The sequence below is a fragment of the Rhinatrema bivittatum genome, chromosome 10 (genome assembly GCF_901001135.1).
Source record: "Rhinatrema bivittatum chromosome 10, aRhiBiv1.1, whole genome shotgun sequence".
Classification (NCBI taxonomy): Eukaryota; Metazoa; Chordata; class Amphibia; order Gymnophiona; family Rhinatrematidae; genus Rhinatrema; species Rhinatrema bivittatum.
Genome location: NC_042624.1, coordinates 15,721,166 through 15,737,014, shown reverse-complemented (window position 1 = coordinate 15,737,014; position 15,849 = coordinate 15,721,166). Strand labels below are relative to the sequence as shown.

Genomic DNA, 15,849 nt, shown 5'->3' with positions numbered 1-15,849 from the left:
CTGATAAATTCCCAGGGAAAAAAATGAAACCGAAAATGAAGGTCCCTACCCATATAGAAAACTTCAGTACATGGCTGAAAGCCTCATGTAAAGGAGGAGGATTTGGATATCTGGAGGGCTGGGACTGTGTATGGAACAGTAAGAGGCTCTATGTCAAAGATGGCTTACATCTGTCTCTGGCAGGAAAACGTATAGGCCTGTAGCAGGTCAATTGCATATATTGCTCTCCTGCTTCGTTATTGAATTAAAATATGCATTTGTTCTTAATAGTTAAAGTAGTTATATTAGGCACTCCTGAATTCAGTTATTTATGTAAAGCCTGTTGCTGTCATTTGTTTACTTCCTGTAAAGCCTGTTGCTAATTTATTGTTTACTGTAAACCGAGGTGATGTATATCGTTACGGGCCGCGGTATTTAAAAACCACTAAATAAATAAATAAAATGTTAAGTGAGAAATTCAGATCATATGCCATCAGATATTTTAAACTAGAGGACAAGGGTCGCAGAAGGAAGTTGGAAAGTAACCCCTGAAAAATACCGGAAGTGAGTGGAGAAATTTTTAAAAATGATCAGCCGAAGAATCCACTTTTAAACAAAAGATTAACCAGGAAGTACAGGAAGCCAAATGAGACTAGCTGGAACATTACGAACACAAATGCTTGTAGTCTGGGCAGGACAATTCCAGGTCTGCAAGTGGAGGTGGACTTTGATATTATTGGCGTTACAGAGTTGTTCAGAGAGTCTCATGAAAAGAAAGAAGAAACCCAGTACATACAGAAATTCCATAATACAGTCAGTAACTAAAGAAAAAAGCTCATTGTGCTGGGTGACTTTGTCATCAGACGCACTAATCTGGGAACTCTTTTCGAGGGAAAAACTACAGTTAAAAGCTTCTCAGGATCATCGGCCAGCAGAAATGCTATTCAGATAGTCAAAGCGATCAAAGAAGAAAGCAAAGACTCTAAAGTTGATGATATCATCCATCTGGGAAGCAACGACCTTGCTAGAAACAGCATCCAAGTGGTACAGAGAGATTTCCAGTCTCTAGCGAAGCAGATTAGTCACATGGTGAAGACTATTGCCTTTTCAGAAGTGTTATCTGTTCATGGAAAGGGGAAGGAGAGGCTAGGCCATATTAACCTTTCATTGGTAACCCCCAGAGAGCAATATTAAAAACCTAGCCTTATGCTCAACACCCATTCTTAACTCCAGCCTACATTAGGCCCCATATCTTTTACTTTATGTTGTTAACCCCAATTATTTTTATCCAAGTTCAATCTACCTGTTTATTGTAAGACATCCTCTTGTCATGGTTATTGTTTAGAATGTAAACCGACTTGATTAGTAATTCTGTTTACTGGAAAATCGGTATATAAAAGTGCTAAATAAATAAATTAATAACTTCAATGTATGGCTCAAATCCTGGTGTAAGGAACAAAGTTTTGGATATATTGGGGGCTGGGGCCCTGTACGGAACAGTAAAAAGCTCTTTGTCAAAGATGGTTTACATCTGTCTGTGGCAGGAAAAAGGATCCTAAGAGATAAATTCAAATCCTATGTCATAAGGCATTTAAACTAGATGCCGGGGGTGGCAGAAGGAAATTAGAATGTCACCCCCCAAATACAAATGCAATGGAAAAGGGTGAAGTGGATAACAAAACTCAGTTAAATAAGTCACAAAAGGAATCCAAGAAAAGCAGTAATCTGAACGAAAAAAGCTGGAAAGCTTTGAGCACAAATGCTCGCAGTTTGGGCAATAAAATCCCAGATCTGCAAGCCCTAATGGCTGAGGTGGACTTGGACATTGTTGCTGTCACGGAGACGTGGTTCACGGAGTCTCATGATTGGGATACGGCCATACCAGGCTATAATTTAAGGAAGGACAGAGAGGACAGAAAAGGGGGAGGAGTGGCTCTTTATGTTAAAAAGAAATATCCAAGCATCTGAGCTGCGAGGAAGATGGGGCAAAGAAGAAGCACTATGGGCCGACCTAAAAAATGATGGGGCATCCATTTTTATTGGAGTGGTTTACAGGCCTCCAAATCAAATGGAAGAGCTTGACAGAGATCTGGTTGAAGACATCCAAAAGATGTGAAAGAAGGGAGAAGTGGTGATTGTTGGAGATTTTAATCTGCCGGATGTAGACTGGAGAATCCCTTCTGCACAATCTAACAGTAGTAGAGAGATAGTGGATGCCCTGCAACGGACTCTGTTCAAACAAATGCTAATGGAACCCATGAGGGAGGGAGCTATACTCTATTTAGTGCTCATTAACGGAGATAATGTCTCTAATGTCCAGATGGGTGCCCACCTTAGCACCAGTGATCATCAAATGGTATGGTTTCATAATCACAAATAGGATATGGAGAAGTCTCATGAAGATACGAGTTTTGTAGTTCAAAAACACAGACTTTGTTGAAATGGAGAAGTACCTGGAGGAAGAACTAGAAGGCTGGGAGAACAAGAGAGATGTGGAACAACAGTGGGCCAAACTAAAAGGAGCAATTACCATGGCAACTAATCTATATGTTAAAAAAGTAAAGAAAAGCAAGAGAAAAATGAAACCTATCTGGTTCTCAAAGGAGGTGGCTGATAAAAGGTAAAAGAACAGCATTTAAGAAATAAAAGATCCCAAAGGGAGGATCACAAGGAAGAATATCTGGTGGAACTGAGGGAGATGAAGAAAGTAATCAAGACAGCAAAAAGTCAAGCAGAAGAAAGGATTGCCAAGGAGGTAAAGCGAGGTGACAAAACACTTTTCAGATACATCAGAGAAAGGAGAAAAGTCCAAAGTGGTATAGTGAAATTGAAAGATCAAAACGATCAATGTGTGGAGAGAGACGAAGAAATGGCAGAAATATTAAATGAATACTTAAGTTCAGTGTTCTCTAAAGAGGACCCTGTAGAAGGACCATCGCTAGTTAAGAAAATGGAGGGTAATGGAATAAATGAAACTGTTTACAGAAGAGCTAGGAAAACTGAAAGTGGACAAAGACATGGGGCCTGATGAGGTTCATCCCAGGATACTGAGGGAGCTCACATGTGCTGGCGGGTCCGCTGTGTGACCTGTTCAATAGATCCCTAGAAATGGGAGTGGTGCTGAGTGATTGGAGAAGAGCGGTGGTGGTCCCGCTTCACAAGAGTGGAAGCAGAGAGGGAGGCTGGAAACTACAGGCCAGTTAGCCTCACCTTGATGGTGGGAAAAGTAATGGAGTTGCTGCTGAATGAAAGAATAGTGAACTATCTACAATCAGAAGAATTGCTGGACCAGAGGCAGAATGGATTCACCAGGGGAAGGTCCTGTCAGACAAATCTGATTGACCTTTTGATTGGGTGACTAGGGAATTGAATTGAGGAAGAGCGCTCAATGTCATCTACTTGGATTTCAGCAAAGCTTTTGATACTGTCCCACACATGAGGCTTGTGAGTAAAATGAGCAGCTTAGGAGTGAGTGCTGAGGTGGTGGCCTGGATTGCAAACTGGTTGACGGACAGAAGACAATGTGTGATGGTAAATGGAACTTACTCTGAAGAGAGAGCAGTGTTAAGCAGAGTGCCACAAGGATCGGTGTTGGGACCGGTCCTGTTTCAATATCTTTGTGAGTGACATTGCGGACGGGATAGAAGGAAGGAGTGGAGAGAATGAGACTGGATTTGAGCTGGAAGAGTGGTCAAAGATATGGCAGCTGAGATTCAATGCCAAGAAGTGCAGAGTCATGCATATGGGGTGTGGAAATCTGAAAGAACTGTATTTGATGGGGAGTGAAGGACTTATGTGCACAGAGCAGGAGAGAGACCTTGGGGTGATAATGTCTAACGATCTGAAGTCGGCAAAACAATGTGATAAGGCTATAGCTAAAGCCAGAAGAATGCTGGGCTGCATAAAGAGAGGAATATTTAGTAAGAGAAAGGAAGTGATGATACCCTTGTACAGGGCCTTGGTGAGGCCTCACCTGGAGTACTGTGTTCAGTTCTGGAGAACGTATCTCCAAAGGACAGAGACAGGATGGAGACGGTCCAGAGAAAGGTGACCAAAAAGGTGGATGGTCTTCATAAAATGACATGAGGAGTGATTGAAGAACCTAAATATGTATACCCTGGAGGAGAGGAGGAGCAGGGGTGATATGATACAGACTTTCAGATACTTGAAAGGTTTTAATGATCCATGGTCAACAACTAACCTTTTCCATTGGGGAAAAAAATCAGTAGAACTAGGGGTCACAATTTGAAAGTCCAGGGAGGAAGACTCAGAACCAATGTCAGGAAGTATTTCTTCACGGAGAGGGTGGTGGATGCCTGGAATGCCCTTCCGGAGGAAGTAGTGAAGACTAAAACTGTGAAGGATTTCAAAGGGGCATGGGATAAACACTGTGGATCCATAAAGGCTAGAAGATGGGAATGAAGAGAAGAGCCATGGGGGTGGCTTGCTGGAATGGAGGCTACTATCTGGTAACTACTACCCTTACTCAGCCTTCACACGGTTAATGCAACTCCAACATTGCTCTCTGCTTCAGTGGCAAGAAGAAATGTGAAAAAGAGGATTTGAATTCAGACAACAACCAACAAGGACTGAACTACACAGGCTGGGTAAACAAGCTTGGGGGTAGCTTGCTTATTGCGGCGGTTACTACCCTAAACCAATTAAGCCTGATACTTCACTTTGAATGCATATACAGCAGGGAGAAATGTAGAAAAGAGGATTTACATTCAAACAACATCCAACCAAGGCATTCATCTGTGCAATCTGGGTAAACAAACATCGGGGTAACTTGCTTGATGCTGCGGTTACTACCCGTAACCATTAAGCCTTATAATATGCTCACCTTTGATGCAACTTCAACATTACTCTCTGCATCAATGGCAGGGGTTGGCAGGAAATTTGAATCAGTTACCAACAAGGGCCCTGAACCTGGTGGTCCGTGAAACAGATAAGTATGGGAAAATAAGTGTGGGAGCTTGCTGGGCAGACTAGATGGGCCGATTAGTCTTTTTCTGCTGTCATTTCTATGTTTCTATGAATGAGACAGCCATTCCGGGCTATGAATTATTGAGGAAGGAGAGAGATGGCAGAAAAGGGGGAGAAGTAGCTCTATATGTCAAAAATATTCAAGTGGGACAGGGAGAAGCACTGTGGGCTATCTGGAAAAAATAAGAAAAAAAAGAAAGGATAATGGGACTTCCTACCTTTTGGATGTAAATGGAAGAAAGGGAGAGGTTGCTTTTTAAAGATTTTAATCTGCTGGATATATATTAGGAGTATCCCTGCTGCAGAATCTGCAACTAGTAGATAAATTGCTGATGTCTTTCAAGGAGCTCTGCTCAGACAAATGGTGATGCAAACCTCGAGGGGAGGAGCAATACTAGACCTGTTACTCACAGAATGATAAAGTATCTCTGTCCTTTTAATTGGCCCACTGTTGTTCTATATCACCACTCAGCTTTCTAGCTCCTAACTCATGGTACGATGCTATTTTATTTATTTATATATGTATGTATGTATTTATTTATTTATTTACTTATTTGAAAGGTTTTTTATACCGGTATTTGGTTATTACCATCATATTGGTTTACAGTGCAAAAAGTTAATTTAACTAATAGCAATACATCAATATTTTTATTATTTTATTTATTTATTTATTTAATTTTATATACCGGCAACCGTTTGCACATCGTGCCGGTTTACAGATAACTTAAAACAAGGATATATATAGGCAAAGCCTTTACAAGGAACATTGTGTAACCTAGAACATAGTAACAGATCAATAACTAAATAAATAGGGGAGGGATGGGAAGGAGTGGTCGAGACAAAGGAGGGGGCAGGGGGGTGAAGACGGAAACGTGAGGAGAAAATATGTACAGGGAAAATATGTACAGGGAAACAATGAACAATGAACATTCATTTCTGCCTAGCCCTGAGGGTTTTTAGTTGGAGGGGAGGAAGGAGGTGGGGGCTATAGGGGATTTTAAAAAAATGACTATACCAAGGATTAAACAGTGCTCTAGCCTTGCCACTATTAAGAAAAGTTGGACCACCATTGTCTTGTTTTTCCAAAGACAGCACTCAATAGTCTCCTGCAGAATTTTGAGATGGATAGAAAGGAAAAAAATATAAAATCCATGGTTTCATTCGTACCTTATTAAATTATTAAAATACAATTTCATTTTAAACTTCATTCATACACATAACCAATCATAACATTGATCCCCACATACTATCTGCTGCAATATTTCTGCTGCTCTCCTGGTACTATACTTTTCCAGCCTCAAAAGCTTGTTGGAATAGCCAGGTTTTAATTTTTTTCTTAAATTGTGCCGCATTTGATTCCAATCTTTAATTCAGCTGGTAAACTATTCCGTATCGTGGGGCCAGCTAAAGATAACGCTCTTTCCCTTACCAATGTTAGCTGTGCAGATACCAAAGATTGAGTTGATAACAGGCCATTATTGGCCAATCTTAAGTTTCTCTGTGGTACGTGTGTAGCCTTATTGCTGCATTCAGCCATTCTACCTTCTCGTTATGGATAGCCTGGTGTAAGATGTTTAACACTTTATATTGCACTCTCTGTTCTATCGGGAGCCAATGCAGTTCCATCAGGACAGGAGTAATATGTTGCTTCCTGTTTGTCCCAGTGAGTATTCTTGTGGCTGAGTTTTGCATTATTTGAAGTGGACGTATTTTACCACAGTCTGTATTTTTAAAATCCAGGAGATTACAAATAAAATGCCTCACACAAAGAGGGCAGAGTATGCCTAGAGACCCCAACTGCTACTAGCCTTGCCCTATCTCAGCAGTTGATAGAAGGGTTTCTCTCTCCTCTAAACGTTAATACACCGGGAGAAGCTTCCGCTGGTGTTAGTCAGGAGCAGACATTACCACCCCAGGAACATCATACATCTCTTAGCCCCGTTGCACCTATAACACCGGACCCACCTAATCCTGCCCTAAATCCCGTTTCAAATGAGGTTGGAATCACGGAAGGAGAGCAAATACCTCATTACATTGGGGACGAAATGGGGGATCAAGAGGCGGGTGAACAGAGAGGAGGGTATGGAGTTAACCCGCTGGTGTTGGATGAAAAGAGCAGCGGAGGGAATATCTTAACTTCAAACCCCTTAGCTTCAACACCAAACGGGGGGGGGGGGGGGGGGAAGGTATAACATCGTCCTCAGAAGTGAGACAAATACGATGCTTGCAATCTAATAAGACTATTTCTGGAGTAATGAGACCTGGGGTAGAACCAACACAAAAAAGTTATCGTGGAAAATATTTGGTCGGTCTTAATGGACTTGAAATCATCCATGAATCAAATGGAAACAAAAATGTCTGATATACATTTCCAAGTTAAAGCAACAGATGTGGCAGTGAAGAAACATTCAGAGAAATTATAGAAACCTTGGTAAAACAGCTTATCCAGACGCAAGAAATTCAGTCAGGAATAATAAAAGGAGAACTGATTAATTCTAGGAGGATTGAAGTAATTGAGAGTAATATGAGATATAATATCAGAATTCTGAACTTTCCTAGTGTAAAGTATATATCACCTATAGAACAATTTAAAAGATTTTTAGGGGAGAATTTACAGCTCTCCCCAGAGAAAATACCATCTATTGAGAAAATCTTATTGTTGCAAAGGATAAGGAAAAGTTAGAAGGGTTAAATCAGTCCCAACAATTGAGTAATACCGTGTTTCCCAGAAAATAAGACATCCCCCCAAAATAAGACCTAGTAGAGATTTTGCCGAATTCTTAAATATAAGACCTCCCCCGAAAGTAAGCCATCTCTTGTAAACAGGGGCGGATTGACCTATCGGGGGATCGGGCTTCCCCCGGTGGGCCGGTCAATCCTGTGACGTCATTTTTTTTTTTTAATAAAGTTTCCAAAGTATTAGGGGCAGACGCGAGCAGTGGTATCCCGAGGGGAGCCAATGCCCCCGGGCGCAAGGAGGCTCATGCGGCCGCTGAGCCTCCTTGCCCGAAGAAAAAGATCGCGTTCAAACGCGCTGATGCTCTTCCTCCTTCCTGCCTGTGCGGCCCGGAAATAAACGTTGCCGGAGCTGCGTGGGCAGGAAGGAGAAAGAGCATCAGCGCGTGCAGAAGAGGAGCCGCCGCGGACTGCTGCGAATCCCAAGTCGCAGCGGCCCAAGAAGAGGAAGAGGCCCGGTAGCAGGGCCGAGGAAGAGGCCCGAGAAGTTCAGGGCCGCTGCAGAGCCCATCCTGCGGTGACCCGCGAAGAGGAGGCCCAGAGGTGAGAGAGAGGCTGAGGGTCTGTAGAGGGTGTGTGCGTGCGGTGTATGAGATGAGTTGAGAGATTGTGTGTGGGAGTGAGGATCTGAATGTTTGCAGAGGCAGCATGTGAGAGCCTCTGTGTGTGTGAGAGAGACAGTGTGTGACGGTGAGAGCCTATGCTTGAGCAAGACAGCATGTAGGAGTAAGAGAGAGCCTGTGTGTGTGTGAGAGTCAGACAGCATGTGACAGTGAGAGCCTGTGTGTGTGTGTGAGAGAGAAATGCATGTGAGAATGAGAACCTGACTGTGTTTGAGGGAAGAAGATGGAGAGAAAAGAAATACGGAAGAAAAAAGGACAATATAAAAGGAATTGGCAAAAAAATAAGAAAGGGAAGGTGGAAAAAAAAAAGGCTGTGACCAACCGATTAGAAAACTAACATCAGCCAGCAAAGGTAAAAAAAAATAAATTACTTTTTATTGATTGGCACATGTAATCTTTGGGAATGTGCAAGAATAGCACTTTCTCTATGCGGATCTCACAATGTACGAGATCAGCATGGAGAAAGTGGAAGTCCACGGGGCCTGCACAGAGGAGGCAGCAGAATGGGCTTCAGTGTCAGTAGCAGCAATCGGCGCCTCCCCAATAGCCATGTGGCAGCAGTGACAGTGGCAGCAAGATTACTGACATATGGGGATGGTGGCAGTACCAGTCGGGGGACCCCTTCCAAGCAGTGTGCAGAGGTTCAAAAGCAGCAGAGTCAGCCCAAGCTGACTACCATGAATGCTGCATACTCTTACCTCTCTCTGACAGCACACTGGTGAGGCATGGCTGACGCAGGGGCAGCCAGCAGCTCTACGGTATTAGACATCCCCTGAAAATAAGGCCTAGTGCATCTTTGGTAGCAAAAATTAATATAAGACACTGTCTTATTTTCGGGGAAACAGGGTATTACAGAATTTCTAGAGAAATCCATGGATGAACAAGTAGAGTCAAGGGGTACCCCATGTGTTAGATTCATGAAGATGGAGGATAGAGATTTTATTCTACGACTCTTTCTCCGTAATCGAGAAAAACCTTATCTCACACAAAAAATGTGGATGTACCCCGATATCACTAGACCCAGTCAAATAAGAAGAAATAATTTCTTTCAGATGAGTCCCGAGCTTAAAACACTTGGGGCTCAGATGGTGGTTTATTTTCCTTGCAAATGTGTTGTAAAATACATGAATGAAAGATTTGTGTTTATGGAACCCTCAGATCTCAGGAAATTTCTTGAATATCGTACATCTAGTTAGGGATATCTAGATGAGTTTTAGGTAAAATAGAGAGATACGTTTAGTGCACTGATGCTTGAATATTGCCTAATTTGCTCCAGAATAATTTAATATTATAGGATCTCTAAATTCCTTATAAATGGTCATATAAGTCAATTACTTAAAAAAATTGTATTCTATTGCCTGTAATTGACCTTATCATTTATATGTTGTATTACTGTCTATAATTGTTAAAATTTGCATAAATAATAAAAAAAAAGATCTAGGACATTGATCTTCTTTGTATGACTTCTCCCTCGTGGCCATAATATCAAACCATATAGTCCGATGATCACTGTTGCCCATGTTGCTAGTGCCTAGGGATAAGTAGTCTACTTCATTAATATCAGTTTATGGACTTCTCTAAGAACCTTTTTTAAACCCAGCTGTGCTAACTGGTTTTACCGCATCCTCTGACAACAAATTCCAGAGCTTAATTTTGTGTTGAGTGAAAAGGAATTGTCTCTAATTTGTTTTAAATGTGCTACTTACTAACTTCATGAAGTATCCCATAGTCTTTGTATTTTTTGTAAGAGTAAACAGTCAGTTTGCAATACTCATTCCACGCCACTTGTGATTTTATAGGCCTATATCAAGTCTCCCCTCGTCTGCCTCTTCTGTAAGCTGAATAGCCCTAACCTTTTTAGCCTCTCCTAATAGAGCCATTTCATCCCCTTTATCATTTTTTTCAATTATTTCTTTATTAATTATATCATTTACATAAAATAAAATGAAATAAAAACAAATATTAATAAACATTACAGTGTAATGGAAATATAACAAAACATAAATATTTCAAAACGAACCAGCCCACAATAATACGTAAGAGTAAGGAGCAAATAAAAAAGAAAATAACAGGAAACATTCACATAGAAAACATAGAAGCAAGAGAATGTCAGCCCTCACATTTTCTGCCTGTTAGTTCTTATCATCCTGCATATCATTGCTAGAATCTGAAGAAACTCCCATTGTCTTATCACTTAAAAAGCAGTCCAACTGTAATGGGTCAAGAAAGATAAATTAATTTTGGTAAGCTACCAAACATTTACATGGGAATATCAGGAAAAAACCTAGCTCCAATATCCACAGGGCTGGTGTGTCACAATAGACAAATTAAGCAGTCGCCTAGGGCACCAGCCATTAGGGGGCAGCAAAGAGCAGCCATGTGAGGCCACGAGTGGAGCCCATCCCACTCATGGCCGAGAGGAGTAGAGACTTGCGAGTGGCAGAGACTTGCTGTGCCATGAGCAGCAGCTATCCTGCTCGCAGCCGAGAAATGTGTATGTGAGTGAAAGGGATTGTATGTATACAAGATAACATTAGTGTTAGTGAGAGAGAGGGAGGGGACCTGCGTAAGGGTATGTATGTGAATGAGACAAGGAATCTGTGTGTAAAAGAGGGACCTGTCTGAGTGAATTAGGATGGGGCTGGAGCCGGGGACAAGGCAGAATGTTCACCCTTGCACAGGTACTGAATACCCAGAACCCTTTGTTTAAAGGAAAGAAAATGTTTCTTCTGGTCTTCAGTAGCCCGCGAAATATCTGGAAAGATCTGGAATTTCTGACCACAAAAAGAAAAATCTTTACACTGGAAAAGTTTGTAGAAACCCAGATCCTTATCTTGCTTTAAAGAAAAAGAACCTTACAAAGTGGTTCCAGTCGGAATATTCTCAATAGAATCCTCTAGAAAAGTAGATACCCCTGGGCTTTCCAAAACCTCCCCTTCTCTAGCAGAGCCGTTTTCATCTTAGGGAGATAATACATATTAGATATTACCGGGAGCTTGTCATCATCAAAGGAAAAGACCTTAAATATTTCCTAAATAATTCCCCCAGTGATAATAACCTAGAGATAGAAAGTTTAAACGCAGATTACAAGATCATTTTCCATTTTTTCAAGCTGATCATGAACAAAAAGGTTATCCTTAATAAAGGATGTACATGAAGCTTAAAGCATAGATAACTGCATTTCTAATTCCGTTACAAACGCTTCCTCTATCCTATTATCTTGCTCTTCCATTTTAGATTTCAATTCAGTCGAAAAGATTTTTGTCGATATTTGCAACTAATCCCCAAACATCACAAAGAGTGATATTCGCAGGGAGAGATATTCCTTGAGAACAAGTCTTTAGAGCCTCCAAACTTGAAGGATTTGATTTCAAATGGTTCTCCATAGCTATGATCTCTGTAACTGCTGATGATATATGGAGGCTGCTACTGGGCTAGAAATATTACCAGCAGAAGTTAAGTCCTCAATAAAGGATGCAGTAGCTGACTGCAGATGCAGCTGGTTATGCTGGGACTTAGTGAAATTCCTGACACAGAACTTACACTGTTACAGTCTCTATTGGATGACTTACCTAATCAAAAAATGTGGTTGTTCATGGGCCCACGAGTTACTGCAATGGAAAGAGCAGGAGAGAACGTCCAAGTTTTAGGTTTCCTTTTACATCCCATTTTCGGCATGCCACTTTGGCGTGGCTTCAGCTGTGGCCCGGTGGCTGTGCGCCACATGGCCCTGCTCTTAATCGATGGAACCAGGCACAGGAAGATGTCAGCAAGGCCCAGCTGGGGGGGAGGGGGACTACTTTGACAGTATCTCTCTTGTCCATTGCCAAAACCAGATGTAAGTGCTTGGCCGGTCATCTCCTCTCCTTCCTGCTCTTTCTCAAATGATGCTCTGCTCCTCCATAGTTGTGTGCCGCAGGGTCCTGCTTTTAAGAGATGGAACCAGGTGCGGGAGGATGACAGCAAGGCCCAACTGGAAAGGAGGGGATCACTCAGACAGCGTCTCTCTTATCCGTTGCCAAAACTAGATGTAAGTGCTTGGCTAGTAATCTCCTCTCCTTCATGTTCTTTCTCAAAGGACTCTCTGCTCCTCCCCCCCCTTTATCATTTTGGTCACCCTACTCTATCTTTTCCAGTTTAACTTTATCTTTGTTGAGATGTGGTGACCGGAATTGCACACAGTACTCTAGATGCAGTCTCACCATGGAGTGATAATTCTCTTTTATTCTCCATTCCTTTCCTAACATTCAGGGTCATTTATCAAATAGCGTTATGGCGTTTTCGCATGTGATAGCACCATAACGTATGGTGCGATGCAAATCAGAAAAAGAGGAGGAGTTAGGGGTGGGAATGGGCTGGGTTCACCGTTTTGCGAAGCCCTATCGCACGGCTTTAACACAGATTTTAGCTACACCTTTTTCAGTAGCGTTAAGCCATGTGATAGGTTGCATTAAGGCTTTATCACATGGTGTGATGTGTTCTCAAATGCCGGTTTTAGTAGTTTTGAAATTCCCGGCGCACCAGCCTAGCTATCAAGGCCGAGAGAGAGAGAGACGAGCCATAATGCCCTCACACTATAGGTATTTATATCTCTTTGGGAGGCCCACCTAGTAACTCGAGGTGAGGTTTAGGTATTAGTGTAGGGGTTAGGGGCCACTTTGACATTCAAAGTGAGACGTACAAACAGAACAGTGCTCTCTTGTGAAGATTTGATGACCTTCGGAGGGAGGAAACTCACTCAAAGATGAGATTTGTGCAATGTTCTCTCAACTTGGCTTGATGGTCCCCTGACACGGCCATATTTCGCCTGCCAACTTCCTCGGGAGAGACTCAGCTGTAAAAGTGCAGGACATTAAAATTATAATTAAAAGTACAATCGGCACAATCAAATCATAATAGTTCTATATAAAATTTATAATAGACAATTACATACATACAAACTAACCTAGACAGCACACTATAAAAAGTTTAATTAAAAATCAAAAGAACTAGCACGTACCTATAGCGTTGTGTATTAACAGGATTCACAGTGACATCTAAATGACAGCATTAGGTGGACAGGTAAAGAACTCTCAGAAATGGCACAAACGTGTCATCTGATTCGAAAGAACCAATCACAGCATAGGAGTCAGATTACATAAATACAGATCAATCAATGTTGTGATTCAACACCAGGGGATGTATGGAGTGAAGCTTAAAACTCCATCTGTGTTCCATTTGTAGTAGTAATCAATCTCTGTTCCCACCTCTAGGACAGAGAGGGACTAAATCAATTGCAAAATAACAGAGATCTGAGATTGCATGATTAGTTTCATACCAATGTGTGATAATGCGTTGTCATGTCTCCATATACTACTACAGCGTTCATAAATACAGGTTTTGAGTGTCCAAAACGCTTTTCCTATGAAAAGAAGGTTACAAGGGCAAATTATAACATAGACTGCCCAAGTAGAGGTACAGTCAGTGGACAATCGCAATTGATACAGATTTTTTAAAGATTGATGATAGAACGATGTGAGTGCAAGAGAGAAATAACATGCAAGACAATACCCGCAGGGTTGATGTCCATAAACCCCTGACATGGTAAAGGATTTGCAGAAAAGTTAGAGGAGACTATTAGGTCCCACAAATTTCGGCCCCGATAGAAAGCAAAACGGGGCAGGTCATGAAAACAATTTAACGGAGCAAGGAATGGCCAATGATGGCAGATCAATTTGCAAATAGATCCAGTCTGAGATAAAAATGGGAGAATACAGTTAAGATTTATCAATACATCTTTAGGATTTCTGGATAAAAAGTTGGTCCCTATTTATATAAAGGGCCCGTTTATAAGCATACCTGACTATGCTCCAAGGGAATTTACGTTCAAAACAACTGTTGAAACATCTGTTTGCTAGAACAATAAAGTCTTGACGAGAAGAACATGTATGTCAAAAATGAAAAAATTGTCCAATAGATATACTATTATGGAGCATTTGTGGGTGATGACTAGTATATGAAAATGTGTTCCTATCGGTAAATGTTTTATAAATAGAAGGTCAAAACACAAACCGGAGCTCAAGTGCACTCTGCACAAGTATTACCAGGCACCAAAAAGCGCGCACAAAACTTTGCCAGGTCACTGTTTCCAAATCAAAGTAGTTTATTACAGTGGCGTAGCCAGAATTGATTTTTTGGGTGGGCACAAGGTTAACATAGGTGGGCACAAGGCATGCAGGTCTACTAGTTGTTTTCTTACTGATAAATAATGTCATATACTGCACCCTAGAATGGCTTTCTAAGTAGTTTGCAACAGCCATTATGTGTCATGTATGAAACTTTAAAATAATTTACTTCAATTATTTCAAGTATAGAAAACAATCAAATCCAATCATATAATAAAACAAAAATTAATGTATTCTTTCATGAACCATCTTTGCAGAAACCCAGAAATCTTCATAAATACAATAAAATATAATCATCAGAACAGGTGCAGCGCAAAGCTAGGGCAATTCACATTACAAGTAACATGAAAAAAAAAATTCAAATTCTGGTGTAATCTCAGCAAAACATAACCCTCCACTGCTATTTTGTGAAGTAACAAACTCTTGCAAAGAAAGAGGCATCTGGAACCTTGCCAAACAATCACAGCACTGACTCTCAGGATTCAAACAGCAACCTTATGAAAAAGCAGCAATGCAAATACTACACCAGGCCCTAGAACATTAATACATCACCTACGGGAATAACAGAACAGGCTGGACTACTACTACAGAGAAACTATATGCTAGAAATACTCATTTCTGTCACAAACAGGCAAAACTGAGACCGACCCTTATCTAATATAGAAATAAGAGACTATAAATTAGAAACAGAAACATGTAGATAAAGCCAAAATAGAAAGCCTGAGAAACTAAAATGTCTGAACAGTGGAATACTTAAGAAAGAGCAAAATATAAGAATGCACATTCCCAAAGATGACATATTTAAATTTTTTGTATTTTTCTAATCAGTTGGTCCTGGTCTCTCTTTCCCATTTTTTCCCTTGTCGCTCATTTCCTAATTCCTCTTCAGTGTCTTTTCTACTACTGTCTTCTTCCCTTCCACACACACACACATATATACATAAATGCTTTCTCTCACAGACTCCCTCACACACTCAGGCTCTCACTCTCATATGCTCTCCCCCCCCCCAGCTCACATTCTCTGCAGACACACATACAAGCTCTCACTTTCTCACCCCTCCCCAGGCTTATATTCTTATGCACACACAGACGCACATCCAGGCACCCATTCTCATCCACACACACAAACCCATTCTCCCATTCTCACCCACACATACACACTTTCAAGCACCCATTCTTACCCACATATTCAAGCTTCCATTCTCACCCACACACACAAACCCAGGCTCCCATTCTCACCCATATATATACACATTCAAGCTTCCATCCTCACCCACATATTCAAGCTTCCATTCTCACCCACATATTCAAGCTTCCATTCTCACCCACACACACAAACCCAGGCTCCCATTCTCACCCAT

The 15,849-nt window shown here is 41.3% G+C and overlaps 1 protein-coding gene across 7 annotated transcripts in view; it reads left to right on the top strand.

The window, feature by feature from the left end:
• Positions 1–15,849, top strand: part of PBX1 (PBX homeobox 1) — a 704,885-nt gene that overhangs the window by 426,216 nt on the left and 262,820 nt on the right. The window lies entirely within an intron of this gene.